Raw genomic sequence first — 24061 nt, 5'->3', positions numbered from 1 at the left:
TATGGGAAGTAATAAACAGGACACAAAACAGTATGCGCCCCCCACACACATTCACATACACACACACACACGCATGCACACACACACACAAACCTAAAAGGAAATAGTTTAAATGTTAATAGTAGCTACTGCTGGGTTGTGGGATTACTGGTGATCTTTATTTTCTTCTTTACACTTTATTGTAGTTGCCGTATTTTCTATAATAAAGATCTTCATCATCTGGGGGGAAATATCTAGATTTTTTAACTCATTCAGATGAAAGCGCTAAAACATTTTAAGTCTTCAGGCTTTATCGCAAAAGGTTTGTGGACTGCTTTTTTCTATGTCATACTTTATGGGAACATTGTAAAGCAGAACGAATGCTGGATAAGAAATTTCAGTCCCCAAGAAATATTAGAAATAATCCCTCCACCACCCCCAGATTGTTCTAATCTACTTTTTTGAGTCTTAACAATTAGTGTCAAAGGACTTATATTTACAGGTAATACTAAAAACCAGAAGCTAGCATCAGTGACCACACTGGTCCACAGAACATCAATTCCCTTCCACAACCTCAGTTGGGCTCTTCGAACAATGAACTACATGCATCAACACCACCACACTGCACATCAAACTGAGGGACAGAAGGGCTTCTGATAACAGATCTCAGTTAAACATTCAGAACATAAACAAAAGTCCCTATTTGAATTAATAGATACCTTCGTCTATGGTTAACAAGTTAAGAAGAATGCCACAAAATACTGTTCTTTACTAAATAAAAGAAGGAAAGTACACTAAGTATTCTGAAACATGAGGTGTCTAGCTTATGCCCTGACATCTACTGGAATGGGAGACTCTGAAATGGGAGTTTTAAAGTACCCTTCTGTATGTAAGGCTACATAAAACATAAAACAGTGATGGAAAAAACTACCCCTTTAAATAGATGTCAGACCTCCCACAAATAGTACTATCTTGAAAGCAGTCCAAATAGAAGTAAAAGGTTCTCTGAGCAATGGTCATTAATCATGTCTCTTCCTTATTCAAAGAATGGCAAAAGGGAAACATAAATTATGAAGAAGTGCACAGTTTCTAGATGGTTTAAACCCATACATAGTCCACTCAGAAAGACCCCTTGTACAACCCATCTCTTTCTGTGCACTGACAGCCTCTAAGCCCTGGCCTACTTGGCCCCGTTCTTTCCAACTGCCACCACCTACCCACCTCCTCGGGGTCCGTTTGCCTCAAGACTTCTTGCAGAGGAGCTAGCTCTATTTCATCCTTTACTGACTATCTCTGTCTCAGAAACAAACCAACCAACCTTCCTGAATAGTTTGGAGACTCATGAGAAATCACTACTAATAAACAAGTGAGGTGGTAACAAAATATATATATGACGCCCCATGATTACTGATTCAAGAAAGCTCTTCAATGAGAAATTAAAATCCTGGCTGAAATGTAGGTAGTACCAGGGAGACGCTGATGTGAAACAGATGGGTCTGGGCAGCTGTAAGGTCCTAAAGCGCCCCAGGGGATTCTGACGTTCATCCAGGACTTGGCGCCGCTGTCCCAGATCCTCAGTCACCTGCCATCCACGCACTCGAGTGTCATCAGGCGCTCGCTACCTTCTGCACGGAGGACTTCCAGGTTCCCTACCCATTCAGGTTCTAAGTCATCCTACTAGGAAAGAAAAGCAGCTATGACTCTGCAGGCCACCAAAGTGCCTCTGGAGTCTGGATGGTGCTACAGAAAGGGTAAGCTTCAGTCACTTTAAAAGTCCACTTATGTGAATTCACAGCATTCCCCAGGCTATGAAAAGAGAAGGGAAAGTATGTGTAGGAGCTACCTACTCTCAAATCCTTAGTGTATAGGGTAGATAATGATATTCATGTGGTTTCGTACAAAATTCCTTGTGAATAATCTCCCAAATATGCAAGATAAATTAGAATTCACTTCTTTGCTCACAGGTTGGGTCAATTAAAATCGAGGCAGTGGATTTTGCTGTGACAAAGACCTGCAAAGACATTTTTTTTTTACTGAATAACTTTGGCATTACTTTTTTCAAATTCATGGTACATTATCCTAAATTGAGTAACAGTGAACAAAATATTTTGCAAATATCTTTTGACTCTGGGAAAAGCTTTATATATTTTAGGCCTGTCTTTTTCTCAAGAAATGCCATTTTCTGCAAACTAGAATTATTTCTCACAAATTCAAATAATGAACACCTTGTATAAAGTATGTACTGTGCACTGCTATCTCAGTAACACACTTTGCTCTGCACAGTAGGATTTGGGTCCAAAAGTGATCAGCGTTGGCCTCTCTGCAAAAGGATGCGTTAATGCAAAGTTTCCATAAAATCATACTGATACTCTAGAAATTAACTTCAATTCCTCTTCGGCATTTTAACCATAACAAATTGAATCATACCAAAAGTATCTGCTTTAGGGTTTTATTTCAATGTTAAGCACAATAAAAACAACTATTTTAACAGCTCGAGCAACAAGAAAGCTGCTAATTCCAATAACTTAAGCACTGGAGGGTCATTATGCTGGTTAAGTCTCTTTTCCTCTGTGTAAGAGATAAGACACTTCTCCATGCACTAGAACAGCAAATCATGACCCATTCCTACTACAGAATAATGTCTGTGGTTATATACTAAGGGATCATTTCAAACATATGTACACACACCTTGTCATAAACACTCTTTTTACTCACCAAATTTTTATGTGCCTCTGTAATTCGGAAGGTCCTGACATCCAGAAAAGCCACACACACAACCTTCTCAGCTTTGTACCCACACGTCTTTGATTACTGAATTAAAAGCAAACTCTAAGTGTGGCCTTTAATAACTAATTTTTTTATTTTATTGAAGTATAGTTAATCTACAAAGTTGTGTTAATTTCTGCTGTACAGCAAAGTGATTCAGTTATATATACATATATTCTTTTCCATTATGGCTTATCCCAGGATTCTGAATATAGTTCCCTGTGCTATACAGTGGGACCTTGTTGTTTATCCATTCAATATATAATAGTTTGCATCTGCTAATCCCAAACTCCCAATCACTACTTTTAAATAGCTCTGTATTAACAACATTTATTCAGTCTATCTTTTAGTATCTATCCATATTGAGAACCAACTAGTGTTCATAGGAGGATGAGCATACCTAAAACAAACCCATGGGGAGGTACACAGCAGCGAGGAGAAAGCACTGAACTAGGACTCAAAAGACCCGAGTATGAATCTTGGTGAAGCCACACACTCATTCAACCTCACCTCAGGTAGGCCACCTTTCAATTAAACACAGTAAAACTTGACCTATCTAAACAATGCTGTTGAAGGTACGTATCAATGAGACAACACATTTGCAAATGATTTTTTTAATCTAATAAGGATCATTCAGCTGCTGGTCTAGTAAGAAACTGCTAAGACGCCCCAAAAGAAGTAAAATAGTGTTCCTCCGCTGACGCATCTTTGAAGTTTTACCATTTCCTTCCCCCTTCCCTCTCTCCCTTCCTTTCTTCATTTAACTGATAGTTACTGTGCTTCTACCATATACCAGGTGTAGTTCAGACCTGCACTGTCCAATACGGCAGGCAGCAGTCACATGTGGCTACTAAGCATTCAAAACAGTTCTAGTTCAAATTAATACGTGCTGTGAGCATGAAATAGACGCTAGGTTTTGAAGACTCTGTGAACAAAAGAATGTAAAATAGCTCAATTTTTTATGTTGATCACATGTTAAGATGATAATATTTTGGATATTCACCTTAAATACATTATTACAATTAATTCCATCTCTATTAGCCACAAAAAGGAACAAAACTGGGTCATTTGTAGAGACATGGATGGATCTAGAAACTGTCATACAAAGTGAAGTAAGTCAGAAAGAGAAAAACAAATAACATGTATTAACGCATATACGTGAAATCTAGGAAAATGGTACAGATGAACCGGTTTGCAAGGCAGAAATAGAGACACAGATGTAGAGAACAAACGTATGGACACCAAGCGGGGAAAGCGGCAGGGGCGGGGGGTGGGGGTGGGGGGGATGAATTGGGAGATTGGGATTGACATGTATACGCTAATGTGTATAAAATAGATAACTAATAAGAACCTGCTGTATAAAAAATGAATAAATAAAACAAAAGTCAAAAAAAAATTAATTCCATCTCTTTCTTTTAGTGTGGCAATTAGAAAATTTAAATGTATGGGGACTCACATTATATTTCTATTTGACAGCACTATTCTAGAGTCTGCGGATATATTAGGGAACAAGACCATGTCCCTAACCTCATGGAGCTTATGTTTAAACAGCTATAGCCCTAAAATCTTCTGTAATCAACAGAAAAGGAAAACTTCTGCATAGAGAAGACTCTGGGATGGAGGCCACATGCACGAGAGCAAGACACACCTTCCCTTTAGTCTTTCCTTCCACCAAAGGTACGGCCTCTGGTCCCCAGAATAATCAGTCAGTAAAATGGTAAGCTATGACCTTTACCATCTTGGGGAAGACTGCCCCTTCCCTTCTGAGATGCTTCTGAGAACATGACCGCTTTTAATCCGAACTTAGCGAGGGAGAAAAGCTTTCGATCTTGGGCATCAGCAGTTTCAAGGCATCATTTTTAGTACTCTGGGTTGTGCCTCAAAAGTACTGTAAAAGGTTTCCAATTGTTGGAAGATGTTTCTTAACAAAGAGCCCCTCTCCCTGGATTCCAATGCCCTCCTTTATTATGAGAGTTCTTTAGCATGTTCCTCTCCACGGGTCCAGGTAACCCTGCCTCTTCTCAGTAACTTTAGTTCCCCACATCACAAGCAGAGTGCTGCTAGATGAAGAGCAAGAAGCTCAGTTCAACAACACAAGCCCATGACAGCAACCTGAGAGTCTCTACTGGTCTAAGGAGACTGGCAAAGGAAACTCAAGTCAGGCTGACTACCTGCCCGTTAAATGTAAGGTTCCTTGTTTTAAGATTTTAAAGAATTTCTGGAGTATAAGTTTAATTTAGACCAAATGCATCTGTCCTCCAACAGCACTTTTCCTACCAAAAAGGCATCCTGAACATTTGAATTTCCTATTCCACGTGTTAGGAACTTACCTTAAATTCAAACCACAGTATGGCAAATGTTTTGCTTGCCCATACATCTTTCTGGCAGACTGTAAAGAAAACCAGGGCTTTCAAGAGATTGTCTACACTGTAAAATGCTCTACTGGGTACAGCGGGAAGCCGAGGGGCTCACGTTTCACAGCTGACAGTGTTATTTCCCATCTGACCCCAGCTCATGCTGCTCTTTCAGCCGGCATGCCCTGACCCCTCGGCCAACTTAAATGTTACACCTCCGGAAGGGCCAAGCCCAAAGCCCAGCCCTCAGAGAAATCATCCCCAGTAATCTCAAATCCAAAATAATCTCTCGCTTTCATTTTCACAGAAACCCAATCAACCAAAGTATTGTCTCATATATTCCTTTCTCTCTTTTCTAGGTATTTCTAACACCTGTAACTCAGAAGAAGCGTGATGAAAAAAAGTCAGCATGACATCTGAAAATGTATCACCCTCCCTTTCAATCAGTCATTTATCTGAGCTTTATTCAACAACAAAGATGAGCCTAACATCCGGGATACAAAAAGGATACGTAGTCCCAATCCTCAAGGAATTCACCCTAGCTGAGGAAAAATAAAGTAAATGATGAACGCTGTATTAAAGGTGCAAACAGCCCTGGCAGCCACAGGAGGGCTCTTCTTCCTGGGTGATCGAGAAAAGCCTCACAGAAATGGTACTATATGAGCAAAGAATCGAAAAATGAGTAGGAATTGACTGGGTAAAGTGGGAAAGGCATGTCAAAGGCATTAAAGCACAGAATATTAAAAGAAATGACAGAACCACTGAGAAAAAAATATCTTCCAATATATTAAATGATTCATGTGGGCATTCAAGGCTCTACATAAACAGACCCCAGTCCCCTTCTGCTACATTTCTCACAGTACAACACAGCAAGGAAGGGTGGGCTTTCCAGAACTAGTATGGGGTCAAATTCTACTAACTACATAGCCTTACCCAAGTTTCTAAACCTATCTATAACTCAGTTTCTCCACCTGTAAAATGGGGATGACAATAGTACCTTCCTCCTAGGGTTATTATGTTATTGTTAAGAGGAAATGAATTAAAACAAGTAATTATCACAAGTTAGGCATTCAATAAATGCTAGTATTATTATATTATTATTACCATTTCTGTTATTATTATTATTTACTTTTCCATGCTAGACACTGTAGCAAATCTGAAATTCCTATCCTGAACACTTGCCCATGCCTCAAACTAAAGAATTCTTCATATGTCCCAATCCCACCTAGCAAGACACTGCTTAAATACCATGGCCTACATGAAGTTTAACTGAGCCTGCTCCCCTCACTCACTGGGGAAATGAGTGTCTCTCTCTTCCTCCTCTGAACTCCCACAGTATTGTGACAGCCTCTCTTGGGGCATTCATCACTCTATATCACCGTGGTGCCCATGCCTGATTCCCCTACAAGGCTATAGCTCTTTAAGAACCCATATTGCACCTCACTGATCTTCATCTTCCCCAGAGAACTGACACAGTCCTTTTCACATCTGGGGCACTCAATGTTTGCTGTCGAACAAATTAAAATACTCTACCCTTTAATTAAGTCAAGAACGGACAAAAGCTTTTGAAACTGCTAAAACGTCTACCAAGTTATTCTTCCTAATAAAAACCCTCACCCAGAGAGAAACCTGATGTAATTCTACACAGCTCCTTTGTTAGTGAATCCTAAAGAAAAGTCAATAAAGATGGCATTCTTAGAGTGAATGACAACAGACTTGAGTCACCTTTAGACTGCTGCTGTGTAAACAAATCTCTCTCCTTTCTTCATTCTCTGAACAAGTTCTAATGTAAATTTGTTTAAGCCATTGCTTTTCTGTTACATGTTGACAAAAGGTGGGACAAAGTCTCCATAGCAATGTCATTTTCATTGATTATCCAGATGCTAAAGCCTATTCTGTCTGGATTTTGCTGCTGGCTTCCACCCATGCAAAGGAAGGCTAGCCTGGAACCACCCAGAACCCTTGGCTTACACAATAACAGTATCAGTATACTATGCACAACTCTTATCTCTGCTGTCCCTTATTTCCAGTGACAGTCCCCTGGAAGACAGAACCACCACTCTCCTCCAACACCCACCTAACTCAAAAACATAATTATTGGTAACTGTTACTTGACTAAAATCCCAAAGTTTAATTAACAGAAAAAGGTTAACTAAGATGGGCTTCCTCTTAGAAAAAGAACATTCTGACAGTCAAGCACATTCAAGCAATTCAAAGACAGTCTTCAATGACTATGCTTTTTTTTTTTTTTGCCGTATGCGGGCCTCTCACTGGTGTGGCCTCTCCCGTCGCGGAGCACAGGCTCCGGACACGCAGGCTCAGCGGCCATGGCTCACAGGCCCAGCTGCTCCGCGGCACGTGGGATCCTCCCGGACCGAGGCAGGAACCCGCGTCCCCTGCATCGGCAGGCGGACCCTCAACCACTGCGCCACCAGGGAAGCCCCTATGCTTTTCTTTTTTCATTTACTTTGACTTTTCCAAAAGAAGAGCCTTAAACAATTAGGATTAACAAAACAACAAAAAAGGAGAAAACAGAATAAAACAGAACTCAAATAGTACTGGCTGGTCTTTAAAATATGTGTGCAATTATTTTCCACAGTAAAACACTGGATACCATGGATTCAAAAAGAAGGAATTAGGCACAGGAGAGAAGTGAGGTGGCCATTCCAGAAATCCATTCACAGAGACGAGGGTACCAAGAATGAGCAACCTGACCAGGACACACAAAGTCCACCAGAAATCCATAAAATCACATGGCCAACGAAGTATCAAAGTAAGTCTGTTTAATTCAATAGCAATGCTACTTTAGAATAAAGGTTATTCTGAATGTTTCTAGGACCAAAAAGGTCATAAGCAAAGGCAAAGCACTAGAAAGTGTCTAAAACCAGTATCTACATGACTTTTCAAGCAGTAAAGCTATTTACACCTTATGTCAACAAATATAAAAAGTTCATAGCTATATGACTATATTCTCTATTTAAAAAAAAACTATTTCTGGGCTTCCCTGGAGCCGCAGCGGTTGAGAGTCCGCCTGCCGATGCAGGAGACACGGGTTCGTGCCCTGGTCTGGGAAGATCTCACATGCTGCAGAGCAGCTGGGCCCGTGGGCCATGGCCACTGAGCCTGTGCGTCCGGAGCCTGTGCTCTGCGACGGGAGAGGCCACAACAGTGAGAGGCCCACGTACCGCAAAAAAAAAAAAAACTATTTCTAATGTATCGATCACCATGATCCCAAAATTGTCAAAATCACTATAAATTTACCATTTTCTCTATAATCTAGCTGCTTCTAAATACACTAAACAAGAGTGCTTGGGGGGTGGGGGTGGCACGGGGGTGGCCCAAACTCATTAAATGGATGGATGCTTTATACTTTGTCCAAAGGCCAACTGCACTATAGTAATACCCAATTATTAACATTCCTTGTTTTTTTCCAGTTCTCCTAATTAAGACTGGGAAAACTTCCATTTTTTTCTCACATGTGAAACATGCCCAAAGAGGTTTGCTTACATGAGCAGCATATAAGTATTGCTAAGCCACTAGTACTTACATCTTTGGTCCTCAAGTGCCATAGATCTTATGTTCAAGTATGACCATAACCACAGAACTATGATGATGATTAAGACATCAGAGGAAACTTGCACAAGCCTCTTGAGGAAACTTGCACAAGCCTCTTGAGGAAACTTGCACAAGCCTCTTAGATAGCCTCATCCACCAGAAGGCAGACAGCAAAAGCAAGAAGAATTACAATCCTGCAGCCTGTGGAACAGAAACTACATTCACAGAAAGATAGACATGATAAAAAGGCAGAGGGCTATGTACCAGATGAAGGAACAAGATAAAACCCCAGAAAAACAACTAAATGAAGTGGAGATAGGCAAGCTTCCAGAAAAAGAATTCAGAATAATGATAGTGCAGATGATCCAGGACCTGGGGAAAAAAACGGAGGCAAAGGTCAAGGTCGAGAAGATGCAAGAAATGTTTAACAAAGACCTAGAAGAATTAAAGAACAAACAAACAGAGATGAACAATACAATAACTGAAATGAAAACTACACTAAAAGGAATCAATAACAGACTAACTGAGGCAGAAGAACAGATAAGTGACCTGGAAGACAGAATGGTGGAATTCACTGCTGCGGAACAGAATAAACATAAAAAAAATGAAAAGAAATGAAGACAGCCTAAGAGACCTCTGGGACAACATTAAACACAACAACATTTGGATTACAGGGGTCCCAAAGGACAAGAGAGAGAGAAAAGACCAGAGAAAATATTTGAAGAGATTATAGTCGAAAACTTGCCTAACATGGGAAGGGAAATGGCCACCCAAGTCCAAGGAAGCGCAGAGAGTCCCATACAGGGTAAACCCAAGGAGAAACACGCTGAGACACCTAGTAATCCAATTGGCAAAAATTAAAGACAAAGAAAAATTATTGAAAGCTGCAAGGGAAAAAAGACAACATACAAGGGAACTTCCATAAGGTTAACAGCTGATTTCTCAGCAGAAACTCCACAAACCAGAAGGGAGTGGCATGACATATTTAAAGTGATGAAAGGGAAGAACCTACAACCAAGATTACTCTACCCAGCAATGATCTCATTCAGATTTGATGTAGAAATCAAAAGGTTTACAGACAAGCAAAAGCTAAGAGAATTCAGCACCACCAAACCAGCTCTACAACACATGCTAAAGGAACTTCTCTAAGTGGGAAACACAAAAGAAGAAAAGGACCTACAAACACAAACCCAAAACAATTAAGAAAATGGTCACAGGAACCTACATATCGATAATTACCTTAAACGTGAATGGATTAAATGCTCCAACCAAAAGACACAGGCTTGCTTAACGGATACAAAAACAAGACCCATCTATATGCTGTCTACAAGAGACCCACTTCAGACCTAGGGACACATACAGACCGAAAGTGAGGGGATGGAAAAACATATTCCATGCAAATGGAAATCAAAAGAAAGCTGGAGTAGCTATACTCATATCAGATAAAATAGACTTTAAAATAAAGAATGTTACAAGAGATGGGAAGGACACTACATAAGGATCAAGGGATCAATCCAAACAGAAGATATAGCAATTATAAATATATATGCACCCAACATAGGAGCACCTCAATACATAAGGCAACTGCTAACAGCTCTAAAAGAGGAAATCGACAGTAACACAATAATAGTGGGGGACTTTAACACCTCACTTACACCAATGGACAGACCATCCAAACAGAAAATTCACAAGGAAACACAAGATTTAAATGACACAATAGACCAGATAGATTTAATTGATATTTATAGGACATTCCATCCAAAAACAGCAGATTACACTTGCTTCTCAAGTGCACACAGAACACTCTCCAGGATAGATCACATCTTGGGTCACAAATCAAGCCTCAGTAAATTTAAGAAAATTGAAATCATATCAAGCATCTTTTCCAACCACAACAATATGAGATTTGAAATGAATTACAGGGAAAAAAACGGAAAAAAACACAAACACATGGAGGGTAAACAATACGTTACTGAACAACCAAAAGATCACTGAAGAAATCAAAGAGGAAATCAAAAAATACCTAGAGACAAATGACAATGAAAACACGACAATCCAAAACCTATGGGATGCAGCAAAAGAAGTTCTAAGAGGTAAGTTTACAGCTATACAAGCCTACCTCAAGAAAAAAGAAAAATCTCAAACAATCTAACCTTACACCTAAAGGAACTAGAGAAAGAAGAACAAACAAAACCCAAAGTTAGCAGAAGGAAAGAAATCATAAAGATCAGAGCAGAAATAAATGAAATAGAAACAAAACAATAGCAAATATCACTAAAACTAAAAGCTGGTTCTTTAAGAAGATAAACAAAATTCATAAACCATTAGGCAGACTCATCAAGAAAAAGAAGGAGAGGACTCAAATCAATAAAATTAGAAATGAAAAAGCAGAAGTTACAACAGACACTGCAGAAATACAAAGCATACTAAGAGACTACTACAAGCAACTCTATGCCAATAAAACGGACAACCTGGAAGAAATGGATAAATTATTAGAAAGGTATAAACTTCCAAGTCTGAACCAATCCAATAACTGGACATTTTACCAGCATAAGTCTGGAGTTTATTAAATGAGAGGATTTGACCAGGCATAACTGAGAATAGGAATGAATCTCTATACTAAAAATATGGGTCCATCAAGTTACTAGTAGACTGCCAGCCCCCTTCAGACTTACAGACTACAAGATTCTTTACTGGAGAAACTGACCAAATGAAAGTAAAGATCAAGAGAAACTGACATTTGAGAACTCTCAACGAAATGTCACAAGCCAAGCTCACCATCCATAGGAGAAGAACACCAGAAACACCAGCCCCAATGACAGGGACAGAGTAAAGGACAAAGTAGGTGATTAAACAGTTAATCCCACAAGGGGATTGTAAATAAAGAAAAAAGAAAGGGAGACCCCTGCAAGTTAATGAACACTCAAGAAAGCAGGTTTGCTTAACGAGAAAACCAAGCAGGCCTGCTCAGCAACTAAACCATGAAACAGAAACATGAGACAAGGCCCAAAACAAGAAAACAATGGTGCCATGAGACCCACATCCCACGCAGCGAGCTCAGTACATTAATGATTCCTAGGACATGCTCCTCTGCACACACTAAAGACAAAAGCACAAGGAAAAGGTGCCATTATACTGAAACCTGAGATGATTTACCATATTTTAGTATATGTTACCGCCTTTTTGCTCATTTCCAGGGCACTGTGACAGTCCTGGTTTGACCAGTAGGGACAAGAAAACTCCCTCACCCAACATGGAGGAGGAATTGATGATGGAAGCTTGACGTCTACTGAAGAATGAGGAAGAAGGTGGTCTTCTCTCCTTCCCTACTTTTCCCTTGATTATAAAACTCTAGCCCACTAAGTTCTCAGCGCGGCACCCTCTTGCCCACCCACTTGTAAGCCTTCCACGTGTCCTATTCTAATAAGTCACTTCTTATATCTATCACTCAGCCTCCTTGAATTCATTCTGCACTGAGACATAAAGAACCGGAGCTCCTCGGAGCACCCCAAAACACATTTCAGCGGTTTCACCACCATGCACGCAGCACTTTTAATCAACTGTAAGACAAAGAGTATTACCACACAAAAAAAGGAACATCGTAATTACAAAAGGGACAATTTATCATGAAGACATGGCAATTATGAATGTATATGCACCTCAAAATACATTAAGCAAAAATAGAATTACGGAAAGAAAAGGACAATGCATGATTAGAGGAGAAGATTTTCACATCCCATCTCAGTAACTGACACAATAATTAAACCAAAAAAAAAAAAAAAATCAGGGAAGAAAAATCAGGAAAGACACAGAAGATCTAAAAAGCACTATCAACTACTTTGACCTAACTGACATTCATAGAAAATCTAACAACTGAAGAATACACATTCCTTTCAAATGCATGTTACATTACCAACATAGGCCACATGGTGTGCTATAAAACAAGTCTCGATAAATTTAAAAGGATTGAAATCACACAGAGTATATTCTCTGATTACAATGGAATTAAATTAGAAATCAACAAGATATCTAGGAAAATTCCAAATATAAGGAAATTGAGCAACACAGCTCTAAAGAGTTCATGGATCAACGATGAAATTAAAAAGCAAACTAGAAAATATTTTGAACTGAATGGCAACAACAATAACAAAAATCAAAATTTGTGGAATGCAGCTAAAACAGTACTTAGAGGAAAACTTAAAACTCTAAGTGCTTAATATAAGAAAATAAGAAAGATCTACCAAAATGACCTGAGGTTCCACCTTAAGAAACAATAAAAAGAAGAGCAAACTAAACTCAAAACTAAAAACGAAACTCAAAACTCTTGTTATAATAATAACAAGATAATGAAATAGAAAACATACAGTCAAGAGATAAAATTAATAAAGTCAAAGGCTGGGTTTTAAAATTATCATTAAAACTGACAAACTTCTAGTTATACCAGTCAAGAAAAAAAAGAGACAAAACACAAATCACCAATATCAGAAATGAAAAAAACATATATTACCAGAGATGTTACAAACATTTAAGAGGATAAGATAATATGATATATAACTTTATGCCAACTAATTCAACAACTTACATGAAATGGACACATTTCTTAAAAAAATAAAACCTATCAAAATTGACACAAGAAGAAACAGAAAATCTAACTAGTCCTATCTCTTTTCAAGAAACTGAATCTGTTATCAAAAATATTCCAAAAAAACCCCACTCCAATTCCAGATGATTTCACTGATGAATTCTATCATACATTCAAGAAAGAAATTTAACTTTTTCAGAAAATAGAGATCACTGCCCAACTCATTTTACAAGACTAGCATAACACTAATACTAAAACCTGATAAAGATATAACAAAAAACAAAAATTACAGACTCATGTCCCTTCTGAATATAGACACAAAAATTTTTAACAAAGTTTTAGCAAATTAAATTCAATAATATATTTAAAAGGTACATTATGAGCACATACAGTTTATCCCAAGAATGCAAGACTGTTTTAACATTTGAAAATCAATGTAATAAATAAAGAAGAAAACCTCAGGATCAGTTCAATAGATGCAGAAAAGGAATCTGACAAAATCCAACAACCATCATGACAAAAACTCTCTACAAACTAGGAAGATTAGAGAATCTCCTCAGGGACTTTGCTGGTGGTCCAGTGAGTAAGACTCAACGCTCCCAATTCAGGGGGGCCCAGGTTCAATCCACTGTAGGGGAACTAGATCCCGAATGCATGCCACAACTAAGAAGTCCGCATGCTGCAACTAAAAGAGAATCTCCTCAAACTGATGAAGGACAACTACCCCAAAAACCTAAAACCAATATCACACTCAAAGGTGAAAGACTGCGTTGTTTTTCCCTGAGATGAAGAATAAGGCAAGAATGCTCACATTTACCACTTTCTAGTCAACGCTATACTGGAGGTTTCAGCCACTGAAATAAGGCAAGAAAAATAAATAAAAGGCATAAAGATCAAAAAGGAAAAAGTAAAACTTATTTGAAGATCCTATGATCATTCTTGTAGAAAATTCCAAGGAATCCACAAAACAACTACTAGAACTAATATATGAATTTAGCAAGATTGCAGAATACACAGTTGATGTAAAAAAAATCAAGTATGTTCTTACTAGCAGCAATTAGAAAACAAACTTTCATTTTTAAATCCTACTCATGGTCATACAAATAGTGGTATATATTGAGAAACACACACACACATTCACACACACACACACAAACATATGTATATCTCCCCACAAAGTCAGGGAATAAACAAAGAAAGATGACAACACAGAATCCAGAAAATAAAAGATCCTCAAAGGAGAAAACCCAAGGGAATCCCCAAGATGGCAGTAAATCCAAAATGGCAGCTCTGTGGAGGCTCAACAATAAGCAGTTCAGATCCAGCAGGACACAGAGCTCTCTCTGGGAGAGACAGAGCCAAGAGAAAACTGGAACTGACGGATGCCCTAACAAGTTTTAACATTTAAGTCTTTACAGTTCCATCAGAATGCTTAGAGCAAAATTAAGCACTTAATCGACAGAAAGCTAAGCAAATTAAAAACAAAGTAACCACTATCTCTGAGGGGGAAAAGTTGAAGAATAAGTAATCACTGAATACTCTCTGGCCAAGGTCATCAATATTCAAATGATAATACTGTAAGTACTGAATGATGGCCTAACCAAAAATTAGATAAAACTGTCATTGGGAGAATGGGGAAAGGGTAGCTGGGGAGCTAAATCATCACCTTCTGTAGGAAGATGTCAAAACGTAATGTTTAGAATTGAAAACTCAAGCTGAAGGAGTAAAAATAAATTATTTAGATATAGGACAATAAATGTCAAAAGAACTAGCTTAAAAAACAAAAAAAAAAAAACCTTGAAAATGATTGCCTCTGAAGAGAGGTGGAAAGGTTGGAGCACAGAATTTTTTCTTTTCAAGGCTGTATTAGTATTAACTATTTTACTTACTATTTAAACCAGGCATATTATGGCTTTGCTACAAGTTAAAATTAAATTAAAATAAATAAACACTTCAAATAAAAATCTATAGTGTCCAACCTTGGGGCCACTGTCAAGGAAATATTTTTAACTGAATTTGGTTTCTCTAAACAAGTTTACAGACAAAAATCAGTTTGAGTAAAACAGATGAGAAACGTATATAAACAGCTGCAAAAAATTAAAACTATTTGTAAACTGAAGAACAAGTAGTTCAATAAAAACATCTAGTAAAAGTTAAGACTATAGAAACACTGAGTCCATATCAAATATATCCAGTTTCCTAATAAATACTGCAAGTGGTAATTAAGGAAGTAAAAAATTTTTTTTCAAATATACTCATATCAACCTCAAAAAATATATAATATGCCCAAAAGGCCTTGCTACCCACTTTCAGTTCTTCAGCTGCCCACAGTACCTGGAGTATTTTTGAATACTCCTTAAGACCTCCAAACACCAGCGACATTCATAGCAGAGATGCACTGAATGGATACATTACAAATATTTGAGAAGGACCCCTCTCCATCCAGTCTCTAGAGAGTGAATTACTTCTGAGGGTATCTTTTGCAAAACAGCTTTTAAGTCACAAAAATACCAGGAGGGGAAGGAAAAAAGCGGACAGGAGAAAATATGATAAAATTTTGAAAAATACGTACAATATATGTCTAAAACACTCGTAACATTTTAACTCATTCTTTGAGATGTTAAGTGGGAGACTCTCTGGAAACTCTGATAAACTATTCATAGTTCTACTCAATCAGAAGCATTCTAATTAAATACATAATATTAATATAACTGTCTAAGAAAACACTTAAGGGAACTCTACAGATAGTTTCTAAAGTTGACTCCATCCTGTGGGGCAGTTCCTCATTAAAGATATATGCGGCCCATGTGCTCATTCCTATGTTTGTAATCTGTGATTATACAACTTAACATTACAGTCATCCCAGGCCATTCTGCATTTAAAGAGATGTGTTTACGGACATATCCTGCCAAACAACCATAATACACTTAACCTCAGTTCAACCGCTGCCTGAATGAACTTGCTAGGATCACACTGCAATACAGATGCAAAACAAATATTAGGCCAAGGAATGTGATGTTCACATATTGAAAAAAGAGTGAAATCCTTATATAATGCCTCTTAGTCTCTAGGGCAGAATGTACATGAGTATTTAAATTCTGAAAGCTGGAAATCTAAATACAGAACATGGATAGAAATAACAAATTCTTAATTTTGGAAAAAGAAATGAATTCCTCTGAAGGGTGGAGTATGTTATCTCAGAAAGCAGCTCCAACTAGGTGGCAATAAAGGACAATGTTGCCTCTGGATCTATCCAAGCAAATTAGTAAGTCTAGAAACAGAAGGAAAAAATGAATCTGAGAACATTTTTTAAAGGTATTGTTCAGAGTAGATTACATTAGATTATTGCTTTGAATCCACTTGCATTATCAATAGCAACCAAAAGTCACTACCACCCAATCGCTTCCTGTGATCTAAACCCACTTTGGGATGCCAGACTAATTCTTAGTAAATAAGTCCTTGCAGGAAGGTGAGCCAATGCACTCATTCAGTCAATCACCAAATATGTGTTGGCCCAAAATACTTCCTTCAGAAAAAGGCTTATAAATGAAAAACTAGGAATGAGACAGTATGATAATGTCTTAACTGTGATTTATCATGTTTTCTGATTTCCTAACAAAATACAGACTTCAGGCTGTAAGGCCAACACTCACCATCAGTGGGCTCCGACTGTGCACGTAGACCTCAGTTTCATTTTATCATTCAAGCAAGATGTAACACAAGAGTATACAAAGACTATATGTGAAACTGTATCTCTGCTACAAGTCCATTTATAATGATCACTATTGAGAAATAACCACTCCTGGCCCCTTAAATTAATGCTCAATTATGCCTAGAATAAATTTATAAGAACGTGTATTTCAGTGTGTTTAAAAAACTCCAAGGCTGCCTTCTGGTACTTTCATCAATAGAGAGAGATCATTTTAATCTTTCATTTGTCATGAATAAACAAACCCTTCCGGAAATGTTCTCCTTATTACTCAAGGTAAGTGAAGTATTACTAGAATTCCATTTCGCAAGTCATCTAGACCACCACTGCCAAATGTTCTCGCAAGTGTATCTTATTCACACTAATGTTTCTCAGGATTGATGGCTGATTAAGTATAAAGTGAACTATTTTACCAGTGAGGAAAAAGCATTATTTTATCAAGGTCACTGTTGGACAATAAATAGAATTCAAGATCACTTTCCCATTTAGTAGACTTTTTCACTCTAAAACACCATTCTTACTATCAATATCAAATTCAATAAGCAAGCATTTGCCTTCATAATGTTACATCAATAGACTGCTTTTATTATACATACTTTCTACAAAATGGATACTCCAGAGCATGAACCATTTCTGTATATGTTAAAGTATTAATGGTATTAAACAATAAAATATACAAATATAACTAATTTAGAAAGTAAACTGCGACGGCATAGATACAAAGTACCATCTCTGATTCAGCGAAATCCTGACATCAAAGCTGGAAGCAGGACCTCTGAATCCTATATCCATAAATAACCTTGGACAAGTGAGTTGACCCCTCTGATTCTCCATGTGTATATGCTTTACCTGGAGAACACCACCCATTTACTGAGAAAAAGAAGTGAGACCATGGATATAAGCTCTCAGGACAGTACCAACATAAGTAAGTACTGGCCATTGTTGTTGCGTTGTTTTTACTGGAGGGAAAGTATGTAGTAATCACACCCAAAAGAGTTAAACTTAAGCAATACACACACTAGTCTTTAAAAGTCTATCCAAATAGTGAAATAAGAGTACCACAAAAATAAAACAAAATATACAAGAACATATGAAAAAGTTATCCAAGGTCTAGTGTATTTTACCATGATTTTTTTTTTTTATAAACTCTTAGTTGTATTCTGACTTGAGTAGAGGATGTCTAAGATTTCATACATAAATCATTTACTGCTTCACCTCCTGGTATCTTGAAAACAGAATAAATCTTTTAATAAGAATAAACTAATGTTTTAATAAGAGATCAGAATGTTAGTTAGCATTCTTTTTATAAAAGTAAAATTGTGGAAAACAGGCTAAATGTCCATCAACTTGAAAATGTATGAAAAAATATGCAGCTATAAAAAGAATAAGAGGGACTTATATATCCTAATATGGAATGATCTAAGACATGTCAAGTTTTTTTAAAAAAAACATATAAAGACTCTATGTTAAGACAACCGAAAAAATAACTTACGTTACATACATACATATTTATGCACTTAAACGCATACACCAAGGATTCAAAGTATGTGACCAATAGTAACCTCTTGGTTTTACTCTGCATAATCCTGTTATTTGACTATTTCAGTGAGACTCTATTTATACGTTACTTGTGTAATTTATGAACCCCCAGGAAAGCTAGCCAATAAATACACTAGGCTAAAATCAAGTAAAAATACGTTTTAGACAGCACTTCATAGTTTACAAAAGGATTTTGTAATCCTTTCAATAAATCCTTTAACACATAATCTAATTTGATCCCCACAATAGCTTCTAGAATTTAAGGTAGTATCCTTCCTTTACAAGTAAGAACAGACTCAAGAATTTATTACTCCACAGTTAGTTAATGCAGAGCCAAAACAGAAACATGGTCTCCTGACTCTAAATTCAGTGTTGAGTTTCTTGTGCTACAGTCCCTCCATAAATTGAAATGCTGACATCTATACCGAGGCTCTCTAAACTGCTGTAGTGCTTCCCTTCTCATGAAAATTCAGTGTGGCGGTAAAGGTATTAGAGTGGGGAGTCATCCTGGGTTCCAGTCTTGACTACACCACCACTAAGACTTCACAGTAAGTCAAACCTTCGACCATGATTCTTGTGGCCGCAGGTGAGATTCAACAGTGATACTTTTAAAAAATACTAATACCCAGGCCTAACCTCCAGAGATAGGACTTAATTGGTCTAGGGCATTAGTACCTTTATTAAAAGCTCCCCTGGTTATTCTAAGTTGCAGCTTGGTTAAGACCAGAGCTTAAGACTTAAATGTTATTATCTGATAAAAATGAAAGATATTAAAAATCACATGCTATGCGGCTTCCCTGGTGGCGCAGTGGTTGAGAATCTGCCTGCCAATGCAGGGGACACGGGTTCGAGCCCTGGTCTGGGAGGATCCCACATGCCGCGGAGCAACTGGGCCCGAGAGCCACAACTACTGAGCCTGCGCGTCTGGAGCTCGTGTTCCACAACAAGAGAGGCCGCAACAGTGAGAGGCCCGCGCACCGCGATGAAGAGCGGCCCCCACTCACCGCAACTGGAGAAAGCCCTCGCACAGAAACCAAGACCCAACACAGCCAAAGATAAATAAATAAATAAAATTTAAAAAAAAAAGAAGAATCCGCCTGCCAATGCAGAGGACGTGGCTTCGAGCCCTGATCCAGGAGGATCCCACGTGCCGTGGAGCATCTAAGTCCATGCGCCACAACTGCTGAGCCTGTGCTCTAGAGCCTGCGAGCCACAACTACTGAACCTGCGCACCTAGAGCCCGTGCTCCACAACAAGAGAAGCCACTGCAATGAGAAACCCACGCACCACAACGAAGAGTAGCCCCCGCCTGCTGCAACTAGAGAAAGCCCACACGCAGCAACGAAGACACAACATAGCCAAAAATAAATAAATTAAATAAATAAATAATAAAAATAAATAAAATAAAATAAAACTAGTGAATTAAAAATTCACATGCTACGTACTTCCCCAGAGTTGAAATGAGGGATGAAAGTTATCATATATGGGAAAGCCTCGTGTAAACAATAAAACGCCTTAACACATGTAACAGATTGCTATTTATTCCTTCCAACAGGTAGCACATCTTGTGTACGAGGCACGTGCTGGGATGGAGAGGAAAGGCATCATCCTCAAGAAGCTGGGAAGTTGCCATGTCCTCAAATTACAGCCAAGCAGGTGGTGGTGACCAGCCCAGCCTTGGGGTATGAAGGTGTGTAGGAGGAATGGTGGGAAGAGGGCTTAGAAAGGACAGTGCAGAGGAGACCCTTGAACTAGATCTTGACAACATTCTAGACAGGGCGCACATCACACCTAGGCAAGTGATTCAGGATGGCCAGAGGTCCTCGGAGAGAGGTCTCAGGACCCTGGGAATCCTTGAGACCCTTTCAGGGAATCTGTGAGGTTAAAACTATTTTAATAATAATACTGAGACACATCACCACCAAAAAACTAGAAACAAATTCAAATGTCTTCCAACTGTTAAACAGACAAACATATTCATCTGTTTGTCTATGTATGAATATAAATATTCATACATTGGAGTAAGATAGCCATTAAAAGGAACAAATTAGTGATACACACAACAGCATGGATGAATCTCAAATGCACTGTGTTAAATGAAAGAAGCCAGATTCAAAAGGTTACAGACTGTACAATTCCATTTACATGACATCCGAGCAAAAGCAAAACCACAGAGCTAGAAAACAGGTCAGAGGGTGCTGAGGCTAGGGGTAGGGGAACATTTTGGGGTGATGGAAATGTTCTTTATCTTCACTGTGGTTACACAGCCATGCACCTTTGTCAAAACCCAGAGAACTATACGTTAAAAAGGGTGGACTACACTGTATATAAGTTATACCTCAATAAATTGAACTTTTAAGAATAATACCATGCTGCTGTTTGCCTTTTTCACTCTCATTCTCTCATAAGTGTTTTCCAGAAGCTGCATGACTTGATGATGTCATCACTCTGCACGGAGGGAATGTAAGCTTGTATATTCTTGCATTTTAAACTGTTCTCCATTTTAATTTGGAATAAATAGTGATAGATATAATCAACCAAAACAAAAGTTCCCTTGGGGCTTTGATAATGTTTAACAGCATAAAAGGTGTCTGAGACCAAAAGTTTGAGAACCGCTGCCATAGGTAACAGGGAGGCCCTAAAGTGTTCAAGCAGAAAGTAATGGGATCCAACTTTACAAAGAATGGTGCAGGGAAATTAGTTAAGAAGTTACTACAAAGGTCTGCGTAAGGCTGATCCCAGGATGCACTGGAAAGAAATTATGCCCACACATCATCTGTAGCTAGTTATAAATCCCAAGGCAGCTTCTCTCTGTTGAGCTGCCTCTTTGTCGGTGCGTTAATGTTTTGCTAAATAATTCCTTTAACTAGTAATATAGTTAGGAAACTAAATCTGCACCAAGAGCCATCCTACAATGCATTACTAAGTGATTTTTGCATTATTCACTCAATTGCCATTGTCCCTCTTCAAACGATGCCAACAACTTAAAGCTGAGTTTTACATATTTTAAACTTGAGAAGTAACCATCCTAAAGAGGTACAAAAATTAACTTAGAAGTGGTTCAATATCTCAAAATCAATTAGGAAAATTAGGCAACTGATTAAAAAATCCACTTTATTACTTCTCGGAAATGTACTTTCATACGTAACCAGAAACACTACAGCAATCCTAACTCAGCACAATTTTTCCTATGCCATGTGGTTTCTTCGAATTTGGGTTGGGGCGGCAGGGCGGGGGCGGGGGGGGTGTTTGGTTTTGCTTTTGAGTTTGGTTTTGGTCTGCACAGTTCCCTTTCTTCCTAGAGAAAACTCATTTCTAAATACTAGCCCTATCCAAATTATTTTGAGTACAGATCTTTTTGCTATAATCTTCTCAAGCCCAGAACTCTTATAAGTACTTCGGGATGCCACAGAGATAGAAAAATTAATCTTAAAACCATCCATGTCTTTAAGCTTTAAAACAGAAAACAGACAAACAGATGACAGAATGATCAATCCATCATAGGCAGAAGGTAGTAGGTATCAGAAAGATGATTTCCTTCCCCGAAAAAAAACCTTACAGTTTTATAAGCCATTTTGAATGAACATGTGCATGTGTTTCAATCATCATCCCATATTGCTTCTCTAACTGTTTTAAGTAGCCAGCCCTTTGACACCTCTTAGGTCATCCCGAACAGGTGGAAACTTGTCTGGAGAATTCAATTTGCCATCTTTTAAAAAATTCACCTATACTTCTATTCATGTGAAAGGGGGTAGGGGAACCCCAAACTTGGCCAAGGGAGCCGTGTATTACTAAGAGAAAGTAAAACTCGATCCTTACCTGAAAGTACAGTCCTTTTCATCTATCTCTTATACAAAAATCTTGGGAAATTAGTTTACAGTCAGTCCTACAGGAGATTCAAAGTTGAAACTGAACCTATGGATTGAAAAGGGGAAATAATTAATGTGAACCACATGTATAATGAAGATAAAAACATCAATTTAATCAAAGACGAAATTTCCGTACACTTGTTAAAGCCAAATGGTTTCTGCAGGAAACCTGTTCTCTGTGACTCAAATCCAAAATGGAAAACGTGGGTGGTTCTTCCTGACTTACCATTAAGAGTCAGCCAATTGGCTGCTGAAGTTTTCACACAACTTAAGCTCAAACGCTAGCCTCCCATCTGCTCTAATACTGTCATACCTTAGTGAAATGAAAGAGGCGTAAAGGCTTTCTTCAGCCTCAACTCAGTCTTTAACGGGGTACCTTGGGCTTATTCTGTCTAGACCATATTTGAACACACTGCCAAGTTCTTCAAAACTTCAAATCCAGAAGATGTGAAAAATGAGAGCTAAATCACAAAATAATTCAGGGGCCGTAAAGCTATCTCTCACTTCAGAGCTATGATTTCTGAAAAATGACTCTCTTGGGTACTACGCTATAGTAGCTATTTGAGGAGCTGGGGCTCTGGCCTGGTTATCTTCACCATAACTGCACTTCTTCGCCACTCCCTATCTGTCAAGTCATGCCTGCCAACAGATACCATTCTTGAACTTCTAAACATATAACTCTGCCAGACTGGGATATGAATCCAGTAACTCTGTAGGGTACAGAAATACCCTCTCCACCCAGCACTAGTAAACTAGCTGGTGTGACACAGACAACTGAAACCACACACAACAGCACACCTTCAAGGTGATACTAGCATGGCAAGACAAGCACAAGGGCCTCCCGACCTTGACACCTGCCATCAAAGGAAAATCTGCAAACATCAGACAATAAAAATTCAGATAGACTCCAAGTTCCAGTTCCTTAAGATTGCAGGCCCAATTTGAAAGTTCCTCATGTCTTTGGAGGTGGTCTGAAAATTGCCAAGAGGCTCACAGAATCCACCCTGACTAGCAGAGAAGAGCTTGCTGTGAGCCACCAGTGACCATTCAGCAAGTGCTTGCATAATGATGCCTCTGGAGTCACATAGGAAAACCCACTGACCAGACTAAACCAATGGGCACTGGCTCCCAAAGTATTCATCTTGAGGAAGCTTCTGTGTGGAGACAATGAACAAGATGAAATATGCACACTCTTTGTACATTTAAATTTTAGAAAATGTGTGTTTGGACGCACTAAGCATATTACGAGCAAATACAGATTCATAAGCTCTTAGAGCTGCAAGAGACCTCAATACTCCATTATCACTGTGAAACTCTCACTTCACCAATAAGATTAAATCACAGTCTCCTGACCACCAGTCTAGTGCTCTTCCTTTTACATCCTACTCTCTAATTAGTTGTGGAAACAATATTTTGGAGCATATTAAAATCAAGTTATGACTCTACCGGACCGCATAATAAGTATCTCATTTAACCATGTGTTACAAAAGAAAAAATTAACATGAAAGATCAAGAAGTAAGAACCTTCAGAGTATTCCCTGCTGGGGAAGGATAGGGTGGGGTTGATTGTCTTTCTCCATATAAGTATAGTCTAATTTTATGGTCAGGAAAAAATATGGACAAATTATATATACAAACCATCTCTCTCTCTTTTTTAAAACTGATCCCTTCCAAACCAGTATCTTTAGCAAAAAGATACAAATCATAT

At 38.3% G+C, this 24061-nt stretch overlaps 1 protein-coding gene across 27 annotated transcripts in view; it reads right to left on the bottom strand.

Annotated features, from left to right (window-relative positions):
- The window catches only part of SIPA1L1 (signal induced proliferation associated 1 like 1), a 501244-nt gene that overhangs the window by 321433 nt on the left and 155750 nt on the right, over positions 1 to 24061 (bottom strand). For 22 of the 27 annotated variants that reach the window (XM_030831557.2, XM_060294975.1, XM_060294973.1 and 19 more), the window contains one exon: positions 22304 to 22399. The exons of the other annotated variants lie outside the window; for them this stretch is intronic. The gene's annotated coding sequence lies outside the window, so the exon portion shown is untranslated. The remainder of the gene's footprint in view (positions 1 to 22303; positions 22400 to 24061) is intronic. 27 annotated transcript variants of the gene reach the window in all.

This window comes from Globicephala melas, chromosome 2 (genome assembly GCF_963455315.2).
Source record: "Globicephala melas chromosome 2, mGloMel1.2, whole genome shotgun sequence".
NCBI classification, from domain to species: Eukaryota; Metazoa; Chordata; class Mammalia; order Artiodactyla; family Delphinidae; genus Globicephala; species Globicephala melas.
Note: the sequence above shows the minus strand (reverse complement) of the source record. Positions and strands in the feature narration are given on the sequence as shown.